Consider the following 7,123-nt stretch of genomic DNA (forward strand, 5'->3'; position numbering starts at 1 on the left):
ATATGAAGCGCAATTTTGTATGATTTTGGCAAATAATATTGCTCTTTATGTGAAATTATTAACCATATTTGTTCTTAGTTCTAACACAAGGAAAATACACACCGGAGCTCGACGACGCGGGCTGCCTTGGGCTGGCCGAGGTGTGCAGAGGCAGCGTTAGAGCACAGGGCCAAACATGGCAGGACGTATTTGTGTTGAACCACGGTGTCATCATCCTTGAAGATTTTTCTTTTATACTCCCTCCGTATCAAAATTCTTGTCTTAGATTTGTCTAAATACGAATGTATCAAGTCACGTTTTGTTGCCCTAGGCAACGCACAAACAGTTAGCTAGGTACACACTCAAGAGCTCACTAAGAACAGAGTAACATTACAACGACTAAGAACAAGAGATTGTCCTACAGCCCTAGTACTTACTCTGTCCCAAAATAAGTGTCTCAGCTTTAGTACAACACTTTTTTGGGACGGAGGGAGTAGCTTCTAAACAGCGCAGGCGCATAAAAAGGTCACTTCGTTCTTGAGTGTTAGCCAACCCAAGCAGCTGCATCGAACACGGAGATTGATATACAGTGAGAGATGTCACCACTTCTTGGTCATGGGAACCCAGCACTCCTCTACAAGGTTTCTATATCTCGTTCCCCCTATGTATCCGTATCTGAACTCCTCGCCAGGTGGGATTTCAATGTTCGGCTCATCCCTGGGTGCATCCGTAATCCAATCATCAGGATAGCTCCAAGATGGATCGTCAAGATCACGCCAACATGGCATCGGCACAGGCCACCTGCAGCAGTTCAATGTAAATATCACCCCCCCCCCCCCCCCCCCTTCCAAATTACTCCTCCCTACACTAATGTAAGACGTTTTTGCAGTTCAAATTGAACTACAAAACGTCTTATATACTGTAAAAACCTCTATATTAGTGCACAGAAGTAGTACAAGACAGTTTGGATATTTTTTAAGATGGACTATGTACTGGCTGAAATGAGTGAACAATACACACTAAAACGCGTCTATATACATCCGATTCTGAAAAAAGTTGAAACATTTTATAACTAGGTACGGAGGGAGTACTACTTTATATCCCAAACTATTCACTGTAACTAATTTGATAGGAGTGTGCGTCTCAGGATGCCTTACCTGTTTAACCGAACTCTGTCATCCCCATCCATTTTCCAGAAAGAGGAACCACTGTCCTTGGCAACCTCACCAGCATCACTGTCGTCAAACACACCAACAAATACATTTATTTATATCACTCAACATTATGCCTGGCTGAACTCGCTTCAGCAGGCTTCTCAATCAAATGTTCATCTCAACAACATATCGGATAAACACTCGAATACCCCAAAAAGGAAATTTTGAAATACCTCTTTTCCTTAAAATATGCCAGGATGTTGCCAATCTCATTCCATAGCAGGAATGGGGTGCCTATTTTCTCTGAATAGAAGTTCATGCCGATAATTTCTCCACGCATATTAAAAAGGGGCCCTCCAATCCCGGCCTGGTAAGGTGGCATAAACATATTCTCAGTTTTAATCCAAACAGACATCATGGTAATCAACTAGTAATCTTGATGCGACGATTAGCTTCCACCATGTAAAAAGTAGGCAACAAACAGCAACAGCCGTCCCGACCTTACTGATTTTACATGTGGAGCGTAAAATGAACTTGCAATCAAGCCTGCCTGACCAGGAAACCAGACGCCCACTTGTGGCCATTATCGTGCCTGATCTGAAGCAACGCCCTGCAGCTGCTACACGGGAAATACCAATACAATCAAGCTGAATCTTTGCTGGTCGGATAACACGGCAGTCCTCGACACTGACTAGAGCGACATTGTAATGTAGACTTTAATGCTCTATGTTCCCTTTTCGGACAAGTTTGTTTGGAAGCAATACTTTAATCTGCAAATTATACAGTGAGACTTCAGAAGTTTTCTACGATCTCTAAAGAACAGAAATCAATCATAGAGCGAGGAGCGCAAACCGTCAAGTTTTCAACAATCTTGCTTTCATCACAATGATCTCTAACCAGGCTTGCAGATGTCAGAATGGTTGTTGAGCCATTCCATCGAATAAAAAAACCCGTGCATGCAGAAAACATTTTTTCACCTGCCGTTGCCATGATTTTGATTATTAACAGGCAGTAAACAGATACAAATATATACCGGTAAATGCCACATTGGTGTAAAATTACCATTGAAGGAAGCAAGTGCGACAACAATGCGACTTATGTCAGAAGCATTTTTCCCAAGTTCCCTCCAGACACCTTCACCCCATACGTCGCCAAAGGTGTCTTCAAAAGTATTAACCAAAACCAAGCCATCTGGTGTTATATACAAGGTGGCATAGTTGTTAGTGGCACAGCAGAACTGTAAAGAGGCGTGATGCACAAAAAGTCGGCAAATCTAGAAACACTGACTCACCATCCAGCATAGTTACTGGTAGCTTGGGGTAACCCATCTTGTCTACATCCCCAAACAGACTATGCTCGATACCAGTTTTATAAACTGGCGCAATAAGGACAAGGTCAGGTGATTATAACACTGAGATATACCAGTACAAAATACAAGTAAATGCACATAAAATTCTATGCATAGTGATCAGCACATAAAATTAACTAATTAGCTTATGATGACAAACTGAGCAACATTTCAGGTTACAAGTTAGAACGGTATAGCATACCCAAGAACAGTGTCTGAAAAGGTTGACTGATTAGCACTAACGCCATGGAAGTACATGTAAAAAAGGCCAAACTAGTTGTGATGGTTATTGAGTAGAAATGCAATAGTTGAACTTGCACTACTTATGAAGACCGTACAAATTGATGCTTAAAAAAAGAACTACTACAAGATATGACATCCCCCAAGCTTCATCTTAAAACAGGGGAGTGCCAGACCCTGAAACTCGCTGAAGTCACTCCAGGGAGGCACCGACATCTTGCGAGCACAAGGGTTCGAGCCTGAGCAGGTGGCGGCTTCCTTGACATGAGAGTGCGAGACAACGAAGTAAGCAATAGCTCCCTCCTTTCCAAATTAGTTGACTTGGATTTACCTATATACGGATGTATCTAACACTAAAACGTGTCTACATCTGTGTTTTGATTTTCGGTTTGAGCTTTTTTTCGCCCTAGGCCGAGATGGCCGAATTTCGGCCATTTTCAAAAATTTCGGCTGAAATTTGATCAAATTTTAACTGCGATTTGACTTAAATTTGACCAAAATTTACCAAATTTGAGCAATTTCGGCCTAAATATACTTTTCGCCCCAGGCCGAGATGGCCGAAATTCGGCCGAAATCCATTTTTTCCGGCCGAAAATCAAAACACAGGTCTACATATATCCATATCTAGACAAATCTGAGTCAACTAATTCAGGACAGAGGGAATACAACAATTTGCATAATACCACAAGTTTAGCTGTCTCAAAGAGTGGCTGTGTGCTTACCGTCTTGATAGCGATTGAACATCTCATGTGTGGGTCCTTCTCCATGCCTGCCCAACAAAATCAATGTGACTGCTAATCCAGCAGCAAAATGGATCAAACATGTGCATTAATATGCAACATGCTGCCAAAGAACTAAATGGTAGAGTCGTATGCATGCAACAGGATAAACTAAAGAGGACACCACGTTGTGTGCATATACATATTTCACAAAAACATAGAGCTTTGAGCAAATGCCAAAGAATAATCAGAATAGGGAAACGTCATAATTCCTTCTAGCGAGCACATTTCCTTTCAATTCAACAGATGAACAAGAAATGTGACTAGTCTTGTATTGCAGGGCAACTGTGCTACATGCCCATGGACAGAAATATCTTTCTGACGGTGGAAAACCTTTACCTGTTCTCTAGGGGAGTCTTAAAGTTATACACCAGATAGACCATTACACCCCATGGTAGAAAAAAAAGCTCTTTCCATAACCAGAAAAAGGTTCATGCCGATAAAGTTCCCATCCAAAGAAAAAAGTGGCCCACCTTCCCAATCCTAACACAAATAACAGGTGACAGACAACAAGGGTTACATTTGAACAAAATGAAGTGAAATTGAACAAGAATTAAATAGGAAAATAATCATTTTTTATTGCCTCCAAGGTACAGTTTAGCGCATAGAACAACAGAAACAGATTAAAATGCGCATATCATAGTGCAAGTGTACCTTCGTTATTTTAGCCACAGACAACACAGGATCTTCATTATATTTAGGCCAACTTACGTCGCCAGCCAGTATCACACTTTTTGCCATTAATTCACCGGAGGTGCCACGCCCTAGAACTACCACCTTACCATAAGGCAGAATCCCCTCAGCATGCTCAATAAGTCCAACATTAACATCAAGGAAGGTCTTGACCTTGACAACAGAAAAGTGTTCATCTACATCATCGCTGTCTAAGAAACCCTGGTAAACCTCACTGCCTACATGGCGCACCTCAATCTACAATGATAGGACAAGCACACAATGATCACAATCATCTTAAGCAAACATGTTATTAAGGGATGATTGGCAGCACAAACCTTTACGTTGTCATGCTTCTTTTCGATTCTAGCACTGTTGAAAACTAGGGCCAATTTTGGTGAAGTCACAAACTTTGTAACATATAATTCACGCTCTATAGCTATGCCTGAGCATGCGAATAACAGTGTGTCCCCTACAGAATGTAATATAAATCCTTTGTAAGTGGTGATGTTTGTTGGGAAAACATCTCTACAGATTTCTTGGAAATAAAGAAGTGTGTAATCACCACTGCACACAGCAAGTGAGGCAACACTTTTCGACATATTTGATTTAACTTCATCACTGAGCTCAGCCAAGACATCTTGATTCGAGTCCCCATGTAAGTTGCCTAGTTAAAGAAGAATCATACAGCAGAAATGTGAGTGGTCTATTCTCAAAAAAAAAAGTGAGTGCTCAAACAAAGGAGTGAAAAACGCATGCTGAAAAGAAGATGAACCAGCAGACCTGAGATCTGGATTGTCTCTTCTATTCCTTCGTGAGATTCTTTTGAGATCATCGTTGCCCGCTTAGCTCTTCTGTTCCCATGTGAGCTTCTTGTGAGATCCTCACCACCTCTCTTATTTTTCCGCATCTTCCCTAGGACTGAAGCAGAAATTTTTCTTTAAAAAAGGGGCAAAAAGGCAGGGCCAAAAAGCAACATTGTAAAACTCTCACAGAACAAGTAATCAAAGAGACACTAGTAGCAGCTTCATAAGTTAATTTCTTAGCTCAACACTACAGCATGGAGGGCAAACCTGAAATAGCTGCCAACCGTCGCACTTGATCTATCCAAGTATATGTATCAACTAGCCTATTCCTGCTTCGTGACTATTGAAATTGGAAACATGCTCCATGAAAACCATACATGGGTCGTATCTTGGAGCAAAAGTAAATTACCTCAAAATCAAACCTGACAAGAACGAGAAAAAAAATAACTATAATTTTGCAGGTTGCATCACTCCCTGTGCATCTATTACCTCCAATGGACCATATGGAATAGTAACTTTCCCTCTATTACCTACCTAGACTAGGCTGGAGCTGGACACACAAAACCACCATATAATTAAGCAATCAAGCAGCTGTTCAAATGTACTCGTCACAATGGAGTACAAGATTTCCTTTTGTCAACAAACACCCTCACACCGTCCTCACCGAAACAAAAGTGGGATTTCGAAGTTCCTCTCTGCCGGCACAAAACTATCTTTCCGATCTAGCAGAGCTTAAGGTGCCTGGCGGTCGCACTACAGGGAGGAGAGGATAAGGAGGGCGTGGAGTCTTAGAAGGCCAGGGGTGGCGCACTGGCGGTGGCGGGGCACGCACCCGTAGAGCAGCACGTATCGTCCTGCCGACTGCCTTGGCTCGCCAAGAGAAGGGACAACAGAAAGAGATAAGAAGAGGGCAGGAGGGTAGAGTACTAGAAGTGGAGCTCGGGAGCCGGAACGCAGATCACAGCGCCGCCGGCGGCCCCAGGGCGCGAGGGCTACGTTGGAATTGATCTCCAGTTGAACGAACAAAACCCCGTCGTACGTGGACGTGCTCCCTGGGAGTTATTTTACATCCGACGGCTGTGTAGTTTAGCACCCCCACGTCTCTTTTCCAGCGAAAGAAAAAACATTAAAAAGTCGTATTCTCTTTCTGTTCTCTCTCCGTAATACTCCACTAATCTGGCAATACTCACGCTCCACTATTCTGGAGGGAAAAAGGAGGCTAATCTCATTTTTTGCCGCCAACATGCAGAACAAAGAGGTTAGGGCGCCAAGCCTCTTTGACTTGTGTTAATCCAGACGGAAACACACAAATTCCTGCTTATCCATATAGGAAACATGCAAATCTCACCACCATATTAGATCACCCGCATCAATCAGGAACAAGATCCTTGGCAGAAGCACATCAAGCAAGTTCAATCTCCGGCAGAAGAAGAAAATTTGCAATCTGGAGGCCAAAGTGCATCAACCAGGCAGAAGCAGCGCAATCTAGCGGCAGAAGGAAAGGGTCATCTTGTGCCCCATGGCTTCTTCAAGCATCGATCCTCGGATCCATGAGGATGGTGATGAATCTCATGGGCCAAAAGTATAGTCTTCATGATCTCTTTTCGTTCTTCTTTTCCTTGTAGAATTTATTGGTTAATTTTCCCTGCTGAAAAAGATCGAGAATGCCTTCATGATTGTAGAACATTTAATTCTCCTGATGATTTTTTAAAATGCCTGGTACATGAAGTAATAACTGGACATGTCAAAATAGATACTTAATACATGAGGCAATTCGCGATAAGTATTTCATTCAGTAATTCTAGATGCTTAAAAAGCAATCCTTTGTACTAGAACAAATTATAGCTTGTCTTGGAGGCGCTTATTAGTGTTTGTAAGCTGCTCAGAGCTGCAAGGATCATCTTTTAGTTGCAAGTCATGGCTGAAGAAAGGAAAGCCACAATCCATAGTGTCCATTTCATTATTATACTCAGTTATTAATACTCCACTCACTCTCAGCATGTTGTAATAGAACAGCAGCTTGTGCATATTAGTCTACATTGTTCGATAATACTCTTATGACGTGGGTAATATTTTTTTAACCCTTGTTTCATAAATCAAGTAAAATCACGCATGGTAAGCACAATACAACACATGTGAAATTGT

At 42.0% G+C, this 7,123-nt stretch overlaps 1 pseudogene; it reads right to left on the reverse strand.

Moving 5' to 3' along the window:
• Positions 1 to 539: 539 nt before the first annotated feature.
• LOC125507328 (uncharacterized) lies at positions 540 to 5,082 on the reverse strand (annotated as a pseudogene).
• Between the last annotated feature and the right edge of the window lie 2,041 nt (positions 5,083 to 7,123).

The sequence above is a fragment of the Triticum urartu genome, chromosome 5A (genome assembly GCF_056163025.1).
Source record: "Triticum urartu cultivar PI428250 chromosome 5A, HENAU_Tu73, whole genome shotgun sequence".
Taxonomy (NCBI): domain Eukaryota; kingdom Viridiplantae; phylum Streptophyta; class Magnoliopsida; order Poales; family Poaceae; genus Triticum; species Triticum urartu.